The sequence below is a fragment of the Cryptomeria japonica genome, chromosome 10 (assembly GCF_030272615.1).
Source record: "Cryptomeria japonica chromosome 10, Sugi_1.0, whole genome shotgun sequence".
Lineage (NCBI taxonomy): Eukaryota > Viridiplantae > Streptophyta > Pinopsida > Cupressales > Cupressaceae > Cryptomeria > Cryptomeria japonica.
In genome coordinates, this window is record NC_081414.1 from 400,296,413 (window position 1) to 400,316,804 (window position 20,392).

The window sequence follows — 20,392 nt, forward strand, 5'->3', positions numbered from 1 at the left end:
TTTAGAATTAATTGAAATAATTGAGAATTCAGATTCAGTTAAGCTTGAGATAGATTCCAGTTATAGTTTAATTGAAATGCATTCAAATAAGAAGTTCAAGTTGCATTGGAAATAAGATTTAATTAATTCCATGCACTTGTGATAAAAAAAGATAATTCTTTGATTTATTCAAGAAAAGAGTCTTTTAAATGCAACTAAACTTCTTTTTCTCTGAAAAGCTTTGAGTTCCAATTTTAGAGAATGATTAATAATTCAATTAATTGCTTTTCTAATTTCAAGTTCTAAATTTAGAAGAAGAAATAATATCTCAAGTTTGATTTCTCTCTCAATTCAATTCTTTTATTTTATTTTCAATTCAACTCTTGCTTTGTGATTAATTCCTCCTTTGTAATAAATTAATTCCTTTTTTGCAAGATTAAATGGCAAATTTATTAATTAATTAAATATGCTAGGATATTTAATGAATTAAATAGGATAATTGATCAAAATGATTTTCTTGGAATGATTTAATTAATTAAATAAATATTTAATTAATATAGAATAATTCACTTGCCATGTGACATTCAATGATTAAAGAATTAATTAATGTGTTCAAGATTGATTTAATTGCCTTTGGTTAGGACCTTGGTGATGTTGTCGAGATTAGGGGCCCATGGTTTAGATGACCATTTTTAGGGTATTACATTTACCCCTCTTTGAATTAATGTGTGAGCAGCGCGTTGGTTCAAAGAATAGTTGATGTCTAGGAGATGCTAGTTCTGAACTTGATTGATCACAAACCAGATGAAGAGCGAGGTGTTTAGCTTGATTTGAAGTGATGAAGCTGAATAGAGTTGATTAAAGTGACACCGATCTCAAACTTGATTGAACTAGGAATGATAGAGAGAAAAGATACCGAACTTGAACTTGATTGATCAAGAAGCGGATCTTACTGATCTAGAACTTGATTGAACTAGAATTAGTGAGTGAAGATAAAATCGATCTTGAACTTGATGGATCAAGATATGATGAGAAAAGATAAACTGTCCAGCTTGATTTGATGTGATGAAACTGAACACCTTCTTAGATTGAGTGTGTGATCAAAGATACTCTTTAAACTTTTGATTGAGTTTAAATGAATAATCAGCTTGATGAAAAGTGATGAAACTAATTAACATTAAAGACTGATTTAGATGAAGATGAATATCAGCTTGATATGAAGCGATGAAACTGATATACCCCTAGCGATTGATTCGATTCAGATGATCGATAGATCTTTACTTGATATGAAGCGATAAAGCTGAGATGCCCCTTAGCAATAAGAATTTTTTTTATTTTCTTTAGTTGAAAATATTTTTGTTCGACTTTTAATGAAGATTTGAAAATTTTCTTGACATTGAAGATGTGAGGTCATAAGGTCACCAGTATGCCCCCTCGAGAGCGAAATCGAAAGATGGCAAGGGTACATGATTATAGGCAATTTTTAATGATGATAATGATTTGAGCACAAATGATTCAGAGGAATATTTAAATATTTGGCATTGATTGATTTTGAAGTTGAGCGCAAAGTTGTTTTGTAGAATAAAATTGAGATTCAGCATTGATTGATGAGAAATTGAGCTCAATTTGAAGAAAGAATGAGCTTTTGATGAAAAGCGCTAAGTGGTCCAAATTGTGAAATTGACTAGCAAAATGATCTCAAATTTTGAATTTGATCCTGAAAATGGAATCAGAACATGAAAATTAGCTAAGGGTACAATTTTCATGTCCATCAAAGCAAGTTGAAAAATTAGGGTTTTGACTATATAAGGGGTAAAAGTGTCATTTTCAATTCATTTTAACCTTCCAAGTTTGAAAATTCAAAAAGCCTTATGTGAAGAAAAATGGTGGTTCCCACTCATATGCATCAATTCAAGCACCAGAGACAACATAATTGACCTCGGAACTATGAGTCAGTGATAAGTGATCTATCTTAAGCCTATTATTCATTTCAATTTTGAATTTTTTTGTTGAATTTTTCAATTTTTGGCACGTTTAAGTTGGTCTTTCTCATTTTGTCATGCAAGACAGGATCTTGTCTTGTACAAAAAACTGATTAAGTTTCTTTTTTCATTTTAGTCCATCAGTTTTGTCATTCTAGGCCTACCCTTGTATTGTACGAGAACATTCAAAAGAGCCCCTTTTGTCATCCTAGGGCTAGTCTTGTGTCGTATGGGAGTCTTTTGTCATACAAAGCCTATTTCTGACTCGTACGTATTTCTACCTCTACTGTGTTATATCGTATGGAAAATAGTGAGCATTTTTAAAGGTGCAAACTTGAAATTTTGATTTTGCAGTTGATGTAGTTGAATTTGCATGATGTTTTACTTCTCTTATAGGCTTATTTGAAATATTTCCTGATGTTCTGTTGTTTGATTTTTGTAGGTTCGATTGCCTCATGTTTTGTTCAGATGCATCTATCCACCGACGATGACATTAGTGTGTCAGTTATTAGATGTTGACCGGGCACATATTGATTTGTGTGGATTGACCCACCTTCTTGATTTACCTGATATCCATGTGAATCATGGTATGCTCATGGCATTAGTTGAGAGATTCCATTCATAGCATAACACGTTCCATTTGCCAGCTGGGGAAATGACCATTACTCCCAAGGATGTTTACAGGATTCTTCATATCTCTTTTGCTGGGGGTAAGGTAGATTATGATGTAGCACAACTTCCTGGGTTACTAGCTGTCAGACATGTTTTCAGGGATGCAGATATCTTGACGCGTTCTATCAGTTGGGATGTGATGATGAGCAGGTATAGTGAGGACTTTCCACTAGCTTGCGTCTTGGCAAGTTTTATCGGTTGCTTTCAGGTGTCAGACAAGGGACAGTAGGGTTTTTTGTGTGGTGGGGGCAAGATGTTAGAGAGGCTTTTTGAGACCCCTCAGAGGTTAGGTTGGGGTTCATGTATATTGGCCAACATGTATCGTGAGATGCATGAGATTGTTTATAGGGAGGGAAAGAGCATGGCTATAGGAGTACTGATTTTATAGGTATGGGCCTGGGAGCACCTCCTAGTATGTAGGTTGATTGTAAATGATGGTAGGGATCCTGGTCAACCCATTGTATATAGATATTCAAGATATGTCACTCAACCCCATCTGGACAAGACAAATTTTTGGAGATGGCAGATAGATGGTTTGATAGCCATTATATGGAGACTGTACAGGGTTCTAGAGCTATGGAATGATTGGAGGATTGTTCGCGGGGATTTGTTCATGACTCAACCACTCATCGGCAGATCACAGATAGTAGTTGAGTGATTCATTGTTTCCCGAGTGATGAGGCAATAGGGTAGACCTTAGGGGATCTCACAGGAGTTCACTGCATACGCGCATTATGCAGATGAGGAGAGGTGGGGATGGGCACCGAGATTATCATATGCCCTAGGTATGAAAGAGCTGATTAGGTTACATCAACTGAGGTGGGATTATATGGATGATGTTGCAGATGCAGGGGTATTTCCCCAGTACAGGGATTGGTTTCAGCAACATCCATTCTCGAGATTTATAGATCTGGCTGAGAAGGCACCTCACATAGAGGAGGTAGAGGATGATTCCCCCACACAAGGACAAGGACAAGGACATGGACAGAGGTAGGGATAGAGAGCCGAGGCTCTGAGGCAAGCAGGTAGCGATCCTAGTGCTAGCAGTATCAGGGTTCCAGCTGGAGGTAGACAATAGAGAGGAGAGGGTGGATCCCTAGGGATTGTTGGTTTTATATTGGGTGGAGAAAGGGTGCTTGAGGGTGGAGGTGAGGAGGAGCGAGTAGCTCTGAGATAGGTCACGCAGAGATGGGAGGAGTAGGGTGGAGATGGGGGTGGAGATGGAGGTGGAGATGGAGGCGGAGGTGGTGGCAAAGAGAAGGGGGCCGATGCAGCGTGGTCAATGAGAGCACACCTAGCGGGTTTGCAGTCACACCTGACAGTGGCACAGACTCAGCTAGCGGAGTGAGACCAACAGCTAGAAGAGCTTAGGGTAGAGAGAGATCATCAGGTCGCAGAGATGAGGGAAAAGTGAGACACTTTGTAGCAGGAGGTTCTCCATCAAACCAGTCAGGCAGCCTATTATGTTGTGGCTTACAGCATAGCAACTGCATTAGCACAGTAGGTTGTTCCATACTCACAGTATATGGCATGATCAGAGGGAGCTCAGGAACCTAGGCAGGATCCCGATTAGTAGGCTCCTCCTCCTCCACCACCTAGTGATGAGGGAGAGGCGGAGAGCTAGATTTTTTTGTAGCTCTTAGATTTTTTGTAGACACACCCATTTTTTGTAGCCCTTACGATTCTTGCTCTGATGGGAGTTTGTATATGTCAGTTGACATTTTTATGTACTCTGAGACTTTATATATATATATATACAAGATCTGATTTGACTTCATTGTACTTGTGTTTATTCGATTATGAGATGCTTTCTATATGCTTTATTCTACATGTATGCATATCTTTTAAGTATGGATGTATGTAATGCAAATTAATATGGATGTCTATTTTTTGTTTCTTTTCTTATGCAAATAAATGAATGTAAATGAGTAATGAGTAATGTAAAAATTTATTTTTCTATCCAATAAGGTGAATGCAAATGAGTAATAATGAAATGTATGAATCTATATAAGATGTTTATGTATGCAGCTAACATCTCAAACCACAAGTACTCGATCGGAGAAATGATGAAAAAGAGACCACTTAGCTAAGAAATGATGATGCTTCCAACTCTCATTCAGAAGATAAAGAGATCATGTTATCATACCGAAATCACTCTAATTTCACAAAATATAGAATGAAATGAAAAATGAGATGAAAAATAAAATGCAACCTAAACCTAGTCACTGGATTTGAAATGCTTAAGTTTCATCACCGAGCGTTAACGCAGGAAGATTAGAGTTCCTTTCTTTTCATGTGCAATATTAATTATCTTGTCCGCAATGACCCTTTTTTCGTTCATATCCTTGGATAGATTTCACAGGGACCCGAATTGCATCATAAAGAAATTCCCTCAAAACAGACAAAGAAATGATGTGGAACCTTCCTGTAGCATACAAATAAGTGGAGTCGAGGTATGTGTGGCGATTTCACCTTGATGTGAAGGCTCTTATCATAGACACCCAGGTGATTAGATGTTTCCAGATCATCATAATCATTCCTACAAGCAGAAAACAAAGAAAATATTATGCCCCCAATCCTTTGTTAGCATTATAACAGACAAGGGAGATTGTTGGCATTTCAATAAGGATATTGAGAAGGTTGTTGATGATTATGGATATAACTGATAAAGGATGTTTACTGTCTTAATATTATTATTTTGTCATTGATGTCAAGAAATTGATTTTCTAATTCAATATGATGTTGCCATATCTTGAGAAGTATGATTTGATGAGTATAAAGATGTTGGTAAAAGACAGAAAGAATGTGATGAATAAGGGGAGGAATAAGTTATTCAAATGGGCAACTATTACCAAGTTAGATAATGATGAGATCATGATGTTTAGATTGTTTTTATATCCTACATATGTTATTGATTGTAAGGTTAAATACTATACTATGTTACCGAGCAAAGAACCTAGTCGGTAAACCCTAAGGAACCTAGTCGGTAAACCCTAAGGTTATCGCCATCGGTTAATGAAGGCAGAATATCTATCGAGTGAAGTTCAATATTTACTGAGTTGCAACTGAGTAATAATAGAATGCATTGAATGAATAAAAGCATTATTTAATGAAGGAAGCTAATGAGCTGGTTATGATTAAATGATTGATATGTCGTGAATGAAGTTTGTCAAAGAATCTATGGAAAAGGAAAATTGACAGGAAGATCTATAGCTCAGATTGAACTGCAATACCCTAGCACAAGTTCCAAGAAATGTATGCAAGTTCCAAGGTGGGGTAAAACATTTTCAGATCGAAGGATACATTGAACTTGGTCAAGTTTGAAGATCTAATGGCTATGATTGATCATGAGATATGTGATCAAGGAGATTAAGCGGTTGGCAAATTGTTTATAAATAAGGAACTGTTGATAAACAATGTATGCGGGCAAGTGTATGCACAGGGATGCTACATAGTGATTACCGAGCACAGAAGCTTGAAGACCTGTTTGAATAATAGAGTATAGAGCCCAGTAGATGGACAAGGTTAGTTCTATGTCTAGATTGTATTGAGCAAATAAGAATCTACTTTAGCATTTTTAGATGTGAAGTTGCAGATAGATTTTTATTACTGTTATTTTGTAAAGTGACAGAAAATCTCTTAACCGAGTGGACTTAGCAGTCTTATTTGTAAAACCCTCTAGCAAGGTGAAATTCTGATTGAGTGTTTGAAATCCTTTAACAAGGTCACTTCTAACAAGGTGAAGATCCTAAATGATCTGAGGGAAATCCCTTAACCGGGTCACATCTAGCAATGTATTTGTAATCTTTAACACGATTTGCTTTTAACCGAGCATACTCTAGAAGAGTATATTTCTTAGTGGGTCTAAAATCCCATAGTGGTTTTTCCCTATTTGGGTTTCCACGTTAAATCTGGTGTTATGAGTGTTATGATGTTTATATGCTTATGAGTTTGCATGTTTAGTAGTTTTGATTATATTGTTGAAGCATATGTTACCGAGGTTGAATTTGTTGTTATTATGGAATATTAAGTTTGTATGATTCACCCCCCCCTCTCATCTTATTAGCTTGGCATCTATACTTAACATTAAGTATCAGAACTATCAATTGGTATCAGAGCTTTGGACTCCGAAAGATAAGTTTAAAGGTACTTAAGGCAAAGATCTAAAGATGTATAAGAGAGATGCACTGAAGTTGAACAAGTCAAGTTTCTCTACATGGTAGAAAAGGATGAAGTTGCACCTATCAGGAGTTGGAGAATATGTTGTATATTATCTGGAGAATGATTTCATTACACCGAGCACCTATCCATTGACAATGGAAGAGATAAAGGCAAAGCAAGAACATATTCAAGCAATGATTGAAATAACATCTGCATTGACCGACTCAGAGTTTAATGATCTAGAAGGTTGCAATGATGCAACGGCAATGTGGGACAAGCTCAATCTGTGTATGGTGGAGATGAACATGTTCAAAGAGAAAAAGTGGATAGTCTAAGAGGACAACTTGAATCTATGAGGATGAATGAAGGTGAGAACATAAACCAGTACAGTCAAGACTAAAGGAGATTGTCAATCAAATCAAAGGAGCAGGTGGAACTATTGAAGAAAAGGATATAACAAGTAAGTTGTTAAGAACCTTTCTACCAGCATATGCAATCCAAGTCTCTGCAATCAATGAATTGAGGTCTATACCCAATATGTCAGTTTCTTTAGATGCTACTATTGGTAAGCTACATGCATTTGAGTTAAGTAATTTTGATAACAGTGGGTCTTCGGTAAATAAAGTTGAGTCTACATTTAGTTCTTTTCATATTGGTGAATCTGATGATTACAATGATAGAATGAGTAAGTACACTGAAGGGGATCACAGTGGAGCAAGTGAAAGATTTTGCAAGAACATGGAAAAAGTGCACAAACTATATGAGGAAATCAGAAAACAAGAAGAGTTTGAAGCACTATTACCCAGAAGGTTACTGAGAGGCAAAGGTAAGTATAAAGGGAAACTACCTTTGAAATGTTTCAATTGTGATAAGATAGGACATATGGCTTCTAACTGTCCTAACAAAGATTCTACTGAAAAGAGAGATTACCGAGATGACAGACAGAAAGATAATCATTACAGAGGACACCGAGACTTCAGAAGAAGAGATAGAAAGTCATGCCTAATAGCTGATGAGGAATCAAATGATGATAAATCAGATGAAACTGATACAGAGGAAGTATTTTATGTGGCTATCAAAGATGGATCAAATGAAGAAAGGTATGATGAAAAATCTCTAATATCTCACATAAATACTAATGATTCTTGGATCATAGATAGTGGATGCTCACATCACATGACAGGTGATAAACACAAATTTGTTACATTAGAAGATTATGATGGAGGCTATGTAAGATTTGGTAATGATGCACCATATCCAGTAAGAGTTAAAGGATCTATAACACTTCTTGACAATGCAAGATGCAATGATGTTTATTGGGTTGAAGGTTTGAAATACAATTTGTTGAGTGTAACACAGCTAAACAATACAGGTTACCGAATAGAATTTCAGAAAGGAATTGTCAAAGTTCATGACAAGCATGGAAAGTTAGCTGCTACTAGGACACAAACAAAAGGTAACACATTTCACCTTGACTCAACTCGGAACAAGTGTTTGTATGCAAAGATAGATGATACCTGGTTATGGCACAAAAGGTTTTTTCATGTAAATTTTGATAATCTGATCAAAATAAGCAAGAAGCACCAAGTAAGAGGTCTACCAAGTTTTGAAAAACCTGAGAATGCCATGTGCCGAGGATGCCAGATGGGTAAGATGACAAGATCAAGCTTTACAAGTAAGTCCTACACTTCTAAGGGAATTTTAGATCTTGTACACACTAATCTTTGTGGTCCTATGAAAGTTCAAAGTTATTATGGTGATGAATATTCCATATTATTTGTGGATGATTACTCAAGGATGATGTCAGTAATGTTTTTAAAAGAAAAATCAAAAGCTTTTCAAATGTTTAAATGGTACAAGGCAAGAGTTGAAAATGAAACAGGAAGACAACTGAAATCTCTTAGATCAGATAGAGGAGGAGAGTTCACATCTGATGAGTTCAACTTATTCTGCAATGATCATGGTATAAAAAGACAAGTCTCTACACTGAGAACTCCACAACAAAATGGGATAGCTGAGAGAAGAAATAGATCTATTGTGGATTGTGCCAGAACCCTAATGATTGAAAAGAAAGTGTCACAAACATTTTGGAGAGAAGTAATAAGCACAGTAGTTTACACCCTGAACCGAGTACAACTGAAGAAAGGAACTTTGAAGACACCATATGAGATCTAGTATGACAAGAAACCTAATGTAAGTTATTTTAAAATCTTTGGAAGTAGATGCTATGTTCACAAAGATGATAGAAATGGCAAATTTGATCAAAAAAGTGAAGAAGGAACATTTCTTGGTTATTCTTCTAGAAGTAAAGCATTTAAATGTCTGATCAAATCATCTAAAAAAATAGTAGAAAGTGCAAATGTGAAAATTGATGAATTTGCATAAAGAAATGATGAAGGAAATTCCAAAGAACCAGAAGATTATGATGAATTTCTTTATGTTCAACCGACAAGTCTTACTGAGAGAACTATTGAAGAAAATGAAGAGAATATCCAGTTACCGAGTGATGAAGAAGATCATACAGAGCCTACCAAGCCTATATTAGCCAAGTATGTCAGAATACATCATGCGTCAAGTCAGATTATAGGAGATGAGGATGATCTAGTGATGACAAGGAACAAACTAAAATAGAACACATGTCTGATATCTGAATTTGAACCGAGGATAGTGAAAGAGGCATTTAACAGTGAAGATTGGATAAATGCTATGACAGAAGAGATTGATCAAATCAAGAAGAATGACACATGGACACTGGTCCCAAGACCGAAGGACAAAAATGTAATCGGTACAAAGTGGATTTTCATAAACAAGCTGAATGAAAAAGGTGAGGTCATTCGAAATAAAGCAAGACTAGTTTGCAAAGGTTATGCCTAAGAAGAAGGAATTGACTATGGTGAGACTTTTGCACCTGTGGCAAGACTTGAAGGATTAAGAACATTGTTGTCATATGTTGCTTACAAGAATTTCAAGGTATATCAAATGGATGTCAAATCTGCATTTCTGAATGGTATATTAGAAGAAGAAGTTTTTATTGAACAACCTGAAGGATTTGTTGAAGACAAGAATAAAGATCAGGTATGTAAATTGAACAAAGCTTTATATGGTCTGAAACAAGCACCTAGAGCATGGTATGAAAGATTGCACTCTTATTTAATCAAGATTGGTTTTATAAGAACAAGTGAAAATAGTAACATATACATGAAGAATGATGAAAATAGAATACTGATCTCAGCCATATTTGTTGATGATATTATCTTTTGTGAAAATGACTCTCTATGCAAGAACTTTGGAAATGAAATGAGCAAAGAATTTGAGATGTCATTAATCAGTGAGACAAAGTATTTTATAGGTTTACAAATACTGCAAATGAAAAATGAGATTTTCATTACTCAATCCAAGTACATAAAGGAAATCTTGAAGAAATTTGGAATGGAGGATTCAAAACCAGTAAGTACTCCTATGACTACCAACTATAAATTATCAAAGAATGATGAATCTGCATCTGTTGATGAGACACTTACCGATCCATGATTGGAAAGCTACAATATGTTGTTCACAATAGGCCAAACATAGCACATGCAGTAGGTATAGTTGCAAGATTTTCTGCAGATCCCAAGGAAACACACATGACAGCAATCAAGAGAATTTTTAGATACTTGAAAGGCACTGAAGATTATGGCTTAGTATATCAGAAAGGAAATGTTTTTGATTTAAAAGTTTATACTGATGCTGATTGGGCAAGCAACATTGATGACAGAAAAAGCACAAGTGGAGGAGCTTTCTTTTTAGGAGAAAGACTAGTGAGTTGGCTTAGCAAGAAACAAGGATCTGTTTCACAGTCAACAGCAAAAGCTAAATACGTTGCTGCAGCATTGAATTGTACCAACATAGCATGGATCAAACAACTATTGGAAGGTATAAATGAGCAAGTTACCGAGCTAGTAACTATATTCTGTAACAATACTAGTACCATAAACATTTCAAAGAATCTTGTTATGCACTCTAAGACAAAGCACATCTCTATCAAATATCATTATCTTAGAGAAGAAGCTCAAGAGAAGAAAGTGGTGTTGGAGTATGTTAGCACAAAGGAACAAATAGCAGATATCTTCACCAAGCCACTACCAAGGGACACTTTTGAGTATCTCAGAAGTAAGTTAGGGGTCCTACCCCTATCTTCCATTCATTGACCGAGTTCAGTGAAAGTATCAATTCGATGACTCTATAGAATATATTTTAAGAGTTGATACTGATTTACACACTTTAGGATGTTTTCTAAAGGTGTACAGGAAACAAATACAGGGAACATGAATAGAAGACAAAATGCTCTGGCCATGACTAAGTTGACACATAACAGCAGGAAATCACTTCATACAGGAAGAAATTATGTTTTAGTTCTTTACTTTTTGGCATTGTTGTCAAAGGGGAGAAGACTGAAGAAAAGGGGAGAAGAATAATGTATGGGGGAGAAGACTGATGACAGGAGGAGAGCATTTCAGCATTTTAGAATCTCACAACAATCTGAATCAATTAGGTCAAGTCAATTGGTTTTTCCATCAATGTCAAAGGGGGAGATTGTTGGCATCATAACAGACAAGGGAGATTGTTGGCATTTCAATAAGGATATTGAGAAGGTTGTTGATGATTATGGATATAACTGATAAAGGATGTTTACTGTCTTAATATTATTATTTTGTCATTGATGTCAAGAAATTGATTTTCTAATTTAGTATGATGTTGCCATATCTTGAGAAGTATGATTTGATGAGTATAAAGATGTTGGTAAAAGACAGAAAGAATGTGATGAATAAGGGGAGGAATAAGTTATTCAAATGGGCAACTATTACCAAGTTAGATAATGATGAGATCATGATGTTTAGATTGTTTTGATATCCTACATATGTTATTGATTGTAAGGTTAAATACTATACTATGTTACCGAGCAAAGAACCTAGTCGGTAAACCCTAAGGAACCTAGTCGGTAAACCCTAAGGTTATCGCCATCAGTTAATGAAGGCAAAATGTCTATCGAGTGAAGTTCAATATTTACTGAGTTGCAACTGAGTAATAACAGAATGCATTGAATGAATAAAAGCATTATTTAATGAAGGAAGCTGATGAGCTGGTTATGATTAAATGATTGATATGTCGTGAATGAAGTTTGTCAAAGAATCTATGGAAAAGGAAAATCGACAAGAAGATCTACAGCTCAGATTGAACCGCAATACCCTAGCACAAGTTCCAAGAAATGTATGGAAGTTCCAAGGCGGGGTAAAACATTTTCAGATTGAAGGATACATTGAACCTTGTCAAGTTTGAAGATTTGATGGCTATGATTGATCATGGGATATGTGATCAAGGAGATTAAGCGGTTGGCAAATTGTTTATAAATAAGGAACTGTTGATAAACAATGTATGTGGGCAAGTGTATGCATAGGGATGCTACATAGTGATTACTGAGCATAGAAGCTTGAAGACCTGTTTGAATAACAAAGTATAGAGCCCAGCAGATGGACAAGATTAGTTCTATGTCTAGATTGTATTGAGCAAATAAGAATCTGCTTTAGCATTTTTAGATGTGAAGTTGCGGATAGATTTTTATTACTGTTATTTTGTAAAGTGACAGAAAATCTCTTAACCGAGTGGACTTAACAGTCTTATTTGTAAAACCCTCTAGCAAGGTGACATTCTGATTGAGTGTTTGAAATCCTTTAACAAGGTCACTTCTAACAAGGTGAAGATCCTAACAGATCTGAGGGAAATCCCTTAACCGGGTCACATCTAGCAATGTGTTTGTAATCTTTAACAAGATTTGCTTTTAACCGAGCATACTCTAGAAGAGTATATTTCTTAGTGGGTCCGAAATCCCATAGTGGTTTTTCCCTATTTGGGTTTCCACGTTAAATCTGGTGTTATGAGTGTTATGATGTTTATATGCTTATGAGTTTGCATGTTTAGTAGTTTTGGTTATATTGTTGAAGCATATGTTACTGAGGTTGAATCTGTTGTTATTATGGAAGATTAAGTTTGTATGATTCACCCCCCCCACTCATCTTATTAGCTTGGCATCTGTACTTAACATTAAGTATCAAAACTATCATCCTTTCTCCTCTTAGTGAAGATAGACTTCCTCGAGTTACTCAGAGGGATAATAATATAAAACTGATATAAAAGGGAACACATAAAGAAGATTTTCATGCATAGCTCAAACTGTTTAGTGATTGTTTTCCATTATGTTGTTTTGCTTGTTTACTCAGTGATAAAACTCTTTAGTAGTCAAGAGACAGGTGACTGACTCAGAGTGGACGACCAGGTTTCATTGATGGAAAGATGACTTGGTTGATACTGCTTACGACATGTAATGTGTTCTGTCGATTAACCTAAGACTAGGACATTGATCAGTTTCAAGCCGTGAGGGTTCCAACGAACCAGGATCTCACAAAAGTGACTATAAAATATGTACAAGCAAAATAAAAGATGCAGGAAAGCGGGAATGGCAATGTTGCATTGATAGATGGAGCGCTTGAGTACAAGAGGAGCCTGTTTGTCAGGTTTTCACCTGCTTGGCAGAGATTCTTTTTTTTTTTTTTTTGCCTTTTTCTAATTTTTATGATTTTTTCAAGACGTTTTCAGCTATATAGGTTGTTGGAGCAGAGAATGTTAAGTGAATAATTTCTTCAAGTGGATGGTAATGATCGGTTCACGGATTTGTTCTCCTTTCAATGTTGAGAGCTGATAGGCACCAGAGCCAAAGACTACAGTAACGATGTAGGGACCCAGCCAGTTGGATTCAAACATCCCTTTGTTGTCTTGAAACTGTTGATGTTTAGGATTTTCTCTCAGAACTAGATCACCAACCTGAAATTCTCTTTGTCGAACCTTCTTGTTATATCCTCTAGACATTCTCTTTTGATACACTCTGAGATGATCAAATGCCACTTGCCGATGCTCATCCAGCAATTCAAGTTCTTACAATCTAGATATTCTATAGTCTTCATCAGTAACAAGACCTTGAAAACAAACTCTTAGAGATGGTATTTCCACTTCAGTAGGTAATACTGCTTCAGACCCATACACCAAAGAAAAAGATGTAGCCCCAGTAGGTGTTCTGATACTTGTTCTATAAGCCCATAATGTAGGATTGAGCTGAAGATGCCAATCCGTCCCAGATTTGTTTATTGTTCTATGTAAGATAGTCAACAGGTTTTTGTTAGATGCCTCAGCTTGTCTATTACCTTGAGGGTAATATACAGATGACCAGTGTTGTTTAATTTTGAATTTCTCACAAAGCTCATCCAGATCTTTATTCTTAAATTGTCCTCCATTGTTAGTCATGATGGACGAAGGTATCCCATACCTACAAATGATATGATTTAGAATGAACAGAGCTACTTGTTTATCGATTTCTTTGATGAGAAGAACCAGTTTTCCCACTCAGTGAAGTACTCAGTGGCAGTTATGATAAACTTGTGTCCATTGGATGATGCAGGATAGATCTAACCAATGAGATCAAAGGCCCATTGCTGAAAAGGCAAATGTGTAATGAAGGGTATGAGATCCCTTGTTGGAGCATGTATGAGATTTCCATGTAGCTGACACTTATCACAAGTCTTAGCAAATTTAATAGCATCTTTTACCATGTCTAGCCAATAGTACCCAGCTCATAGTAGTTTCCGAGCTAAAGTAAGACCATTCAAATGAGATCCACAAATACCTTCATGGACTTCTGATAATGTACGTTTAGATTCTTTAGTTTCTAGACATCTAAGCAATATATCGTCCAAACCTCATCTAGATACATCGTTAGCAATGATAATATACTGTGAAGCATTTCGGGTAAGATTTTTATGGATAATTTGGTCTCGTAGATAAGAGTAAATGTTGTTGTATCGAGATGAGTCATGTCTAATAATAGAACAGACTATTTGGGTCTCAGGAGAATCATAGGCAGGGTAATGTAACTCTTCCACTAGGAATTCAAAGGGAAAATTGGATTCTTGTAACTCAGGTATAGACGCCAAGGTGGCCATAGCATCTATTGCTCTGTTTGCGGATCAAGGAATCTGTTGGAATGATACAAAAGAAAAATATTTCTTAAGATCATCCACCATCCTCTTATAAGGCATCAGTTTCTCATCTCAAGTTTGATATGTATCATTGATTTGATTGATCATCAGCTGAGAATCTCCATAGATGTGTAATTTTGCAACCTTCCATTCGATAGCTAGCTTTATCCCATTTACCAAAGCTTCATATTCTGCAATGTTGTTTGTGCAAGGGAAAAGAATATTATAAGCCTTTGGGATTGAATACTTCTGAGGAGTAATAAATAGTATTCCAACACCAGATCCATTTTGAGTGAAAGACCCATCAAAGAACATCTTTTAGGATTGTTGAGTAAGGTACATTATTGATTCATCTGGGAACTCTGTATGCAACGGTTGAGTGTCTTCAAGTGGAGCTTCAACAAGTTGATCTGCAATTACCTATCCTTTTATAGCTTTGTGTTCCACATATTCAATATCAAACTCTGTAAGGACCATGACCTATTTTGCCAATCTTCCTGTAAGTGTTGCTTTGCTGAGAAGATATTTGAGCGGATCAATTTTAGCCACCAGCTTGACTGAATGTGCTAACATGTAGTGTCTCAATTTTTGTGATGCAAAGACTAATGCCAAACATGCTTTTTCTATTATAGTGTAGTTCATTTCATAAGACACCAATGTTTTGTTGATGTAATATATAGCTCATTCCTTTTTATTGTCATCTTGTTATGCCAGAAGTGCCCCCAGTGATGAATTAGTTGTCAATATGTATAAGATCAATGGTTTACCCTGAATTGGTGGCATCAATATTGGTGGATTGGACAGGTACTCTTTGATTTGCTGAAGGTGTTGTTCACATTCCTGACCCCAGTTGTATATTACTCCTTTCCTCAATACTTTTGTGAAAGGTTGAGATTTGTCTACTAGCTGAGAAATAAAGCATCTGATTGATTGGAGATGTCCCTGTAAACTTCTCATTTGACAGATGTTCTTCGGAGGTGGAATTTCCATTATAGCTTGGACCTTCTCAAGATCAACCTTGATTCCCTTCTTTGAAATGATGTAGCCAAGTAATTTCCCAGATGTCACTCCAAATGCACACTTTTTGGGATTTAACCGGAGTTTGAAATTTTCCATTCTATCTAGTATAGGGCCTAGCTCTTGAATATGTGTTGATCTCTTCATAGTCTTTGCTAAAGTGTCATCAACATAATCTTCCATATTCTTATGCATCATGTCATGAAAGATAGTAGTTACTTCTCTTTGGTAGGTTACTCTTGCATTCTTCAGCCCAAATAGCATGACATTCCAGCAAAAGGTTCCCCATGCACAGGTGAAAGCTGTCTTTTTTTGATCTCCAGGGGTTATTTTGATCTAATTATAGTCAGAGAATCCATCTATTAGTGAGTACATCTCATACCCAACAGTCATGTCTACTATAATATCAATTTTTGGTAATGGAAAGTCATCCTTCGGACAAGCTTTGTTGAGATCTCTGAATTCTGTGCAAACCCTAATAGATTTGTCTACCTTTGACACATGTACTATGTTTGAAATCCATTCGGCATAGTCTATAGCTCTGATAAACCCAGCTTTTAGCAGTTTTTCTAGCTTAGCCTTGACTAGCAATGCCGCATGAGAATGCATCTTACGGAGTTTTTGCTTGACTAGTTTAACTCTTGGAATGATAGAAAGATGGTGCATGATAAGATCAGGATCGAGGCCTAGCATTTCAGAGTACGTCCATGCAAAATTGATCTTCTTTTCTGAAAAGAGATGAGTGAAATCTTTCAATTCTTCCGTTGATAATGATTGAGCTACATCAATGATGTGTGGTGTCTCTTGACTCCCAATGTTCATTGGCTAAGTTGGTTCGATCAAGATAGAAGACCTTTCCTAAAAATGACTTGGTAGTATATCAAGTATCTCACCTTCAGGTGCCTTAGAGAGTTTTTCACCCTCAGGTATGTCCTTTATTTTCTCTTTTTTAGATTATGACACCACCACAATGTGGTTTTCGCCATTAGATCTTTTATTTTTATTTTTCTTATTTTTGCGACTAAGATACTTGATATTTGTTTCAGTCATGTTTTCACTCTGTTCACTGGTGGAAGAGTCTATAGGTTCAATTGCATTGAGGTAATAGGCTAACGTATAGTCATTGGAAAAAGTAGGTATATTCATGGGTTGGTCTTGTAAAGTATAGTCAATTAGTTCTGGATGTACTAAGGATAAATTTTGGATAGGTTCGAGGGAGTTCACAGTATTGTCATCACAACTATGGATTGAAAAGTCAAGTTCCAAAAGGATACCTTGCGTAAATGTCTTGAGACTAGGAAGAGTCAGAATATGATTATTAAAGTGCATGTTAATATTTAGTTGACCTAATCCAATAGACATACTTGTAGCGTCATTCTCTACGCTAGACTAGACTTCATATCATGGTCCGACAACAATAAGATCAATAGATAGATTTTCATTATTTACATCAGATGATTCAGAATTTGATGCTGAGTAGATATTGTCATAAATAAGACTGTTGTCAGAGTCATTAGAGTCATCGGATGAAGTTTCTGAGTCTTCTTCAAGTGATTTAGTGAATATATGTATGGTATCAACACCAACATCTTTAATGTTGCAAGTTCCTTCAAGATTTGACTCATTTATCATTTGTATTTGACACACTTATTGTCATGATCTTGATGTTTCTATGACTCCTTGTCGTCTACTCCATTCAGCTTCCTCTGGACTATTGACTGGTTCTGCTTCTCTAGCTTCCAATTCTTCTTGTGTAGTGATATACCTGATTTTTTTTATCTTAGTAGAGGGGTACATAATAGATGAAAAACTTTCTGGTATTCTTCCTTCCTTCAGCCCTTGTTCATAGTTTGCTTGTCTTTTTAGTCCAATTTCCTGTATTTCATTTTCTAGTTTTATGCACATCATCTCTTGAGTATAATCTGTGATACTAGTAGACTCTTCTAGAGTTTCTTTAGTGGATGTATCTGAGAGGTGATCTAAACCTCGTTCATACTCATTTGAGTTAGTCTTTGAATCTTCTACTTGTTGCCTACCAGTGTATGTGACTGGAATTTTCAGCAGTGTAAACAATTCCCTGAATCTTTCTACTTCCTCTTTCATATCTTCCAGGACCTCTACTTCTTGTACTATTGTAGCTGATACCATCAAAACTTGAGCACTAACCATTTCTTCTTTCTTGATTGCTAGCTCCTCTTGTTCTTTTTCATAGCCTTCTTGAATTTGATGAGTGTTTATTTCATGTAATGTTGAAGGCAGTGCCTTTTTCTTCCACTTAGTCTTGGAAGCATGTTTTTGGTCTAAATTTTTTCCTGGATTGTATCCCAGTCCAGCTTTATCTTTTATGGACTTTTTTTGCAGCTGAATCGGTTCAATAATACCCTCTTGATGTTTGCCCAGAGGACCAATACCTAAATATCCCATGCATTGAATCATCTTGTAGCCAGACCATATTGGGTTGGGGAAATCTCACAATGTCGTACTTCCTCGTTTTGACTATCTTCCTTGAAAAGCCATTTAAGAATAACATCCTCTTCTATTTCATCTGCCAGGGAGTAGAAGACTATATAAAAATACCATCATATATGATATTCGGAGTTGAAGTTTGTATTCTCATAGCCTCTGATGGTTTGCCCAATTATTTTGGTGATAGAGGGAGGGAGACTAATGAAAGTATCAGTTCTATCTTGTAGTCATCCATGCCGGTATTTGTAATCTTCAATTTCTTTTTTGTCATTCATCAGAGCTTCTGGATTTTCATTTGTAGAGGCTGCCCTATTATGAGACATAAAAGAATCAGCACCTTTTGTTAATGCATTACAGTGGAGATTTGTATCAGCAGGAATACTGACTTCAACTCTGTTATAAGGAAATTTTAAACATTGATGGTATGTTGATGGAACTGCCTTCATTTCATGAATCCACGACCTGGCCAGTAAGAAATTGTATGACAAAGGAAGATCAAGTACCTAGAAAATGACATCTCTTTCTATAGGTCCCACCCTGATTGGTAATGATACCAAACCTTTAGAGGTCCTTTCTTCTTCATCATATGCTTTAATTGTTATTTTCTTGGTGGGATCAATGACATTTTTAGAAAATCCTAGTTGTGTAAGAAGACTATAAGTACAGATATTCAACCCCATGCCTCCATCTATCAAAACATGTTTAACTCTGTGTTTATGGATTATGGCTTCAATATGCAATGACTGGTTATGTGAATGATTTAGTGAGTTTTCATCTTCTTTAGAAAAGGTCAGATAGTGAGGTAAAGTTAGATGACCCACCATAGACTGAAACCGATCAATATCTAAATCTTTTGAAACATTAGTGGTGAGCAACGCTTTGCCCAGGATCTCTTTGTGAGAAGAAGATATTTTTAGCAATTCAAAGATTGAGGTTTGAGCATTTATCCTTTTCAACTATTCAACAATGCTATATCCAGAGGATGATTTTGAAGTTAGCCTTTTAAATTTATCAAATATTGATTATTTTTGTTTGTTTGACGAGGCTAGTAGGTTTGATGTTGCTTGAGCCAGAGTTGAAGAACTAGCTCCTTGGAGAGTGACTTTCTTTTGAGAATGGGTCATAGCCTTTGATATCGTGACTCATTTTGTTTATCTTGGATTATAATCACATTGTAATATTTAGATTGGGAAGACTAAATCATGTTGATGGCATTGTCATTTTTGGTATAAGTATAATTTACTTTGGCACCTCCTTTGGTCTTTGAGGATTCACCTTGTTCGTAAATAGGTAGTCCTTAAATGCTTTGTTATCAACATTGGTTGGGTGATTCCCGACAATAATTTTACCAGAATCTATGAGATCTTGAATCTCATGCTTGAGCTTCATGCAATTGTTTGTGTTATGACCTTTATTTCGATGGCAGTCACAGTATTCATTTTCTCTCCACCATTTTGGTTTGATTTCCAGATCATATGGCCTAGAATTATCTGGTAATGTTATTAGGTTGTTTTCCAATAGAGTTTTGAAAGCAGATTCGTATGATTCTTCAAGAGGAGTGAAGTCACATTTAGGTTTGGAAAGCCAAGGTTTCTCTTTGAACCACTCTTTTGCTTTCTTCAGAGGATTTTCTGCTGTAGTTTCAGCTCCTTTGAGTGCTTGTGTGCCACTATCCAAGTTGAATATCATGGGCTTTGAGTTAGTTTTAACAATGTCTACTACTCCGTCATTAACAACATTCTTGTTTTTGTCTTTGCCATATTTTCAATTCTTGTTCTTTTCTTTAGAGTTAGATCCTGGTTGTGTTTCTTTCCAAGGTGAGATGTCTCCTTTCTTTATAAGCACATCTTCCATTCGAATACCATTATCTACCATTTTGTTAAATGATGGGTGTACTTGCATTTGGATACTATATTTCAATTCAGGGATAAAGTTGTTGACAAATATGTCCATTTTCTCAGAATCTGGGATAGGTCATGAATACCTAGAGAACGTCTTTCTCCAACGTTGGAGGAAAGTAAGAAAAGATCCCTTGTTTTCTATTTGGTA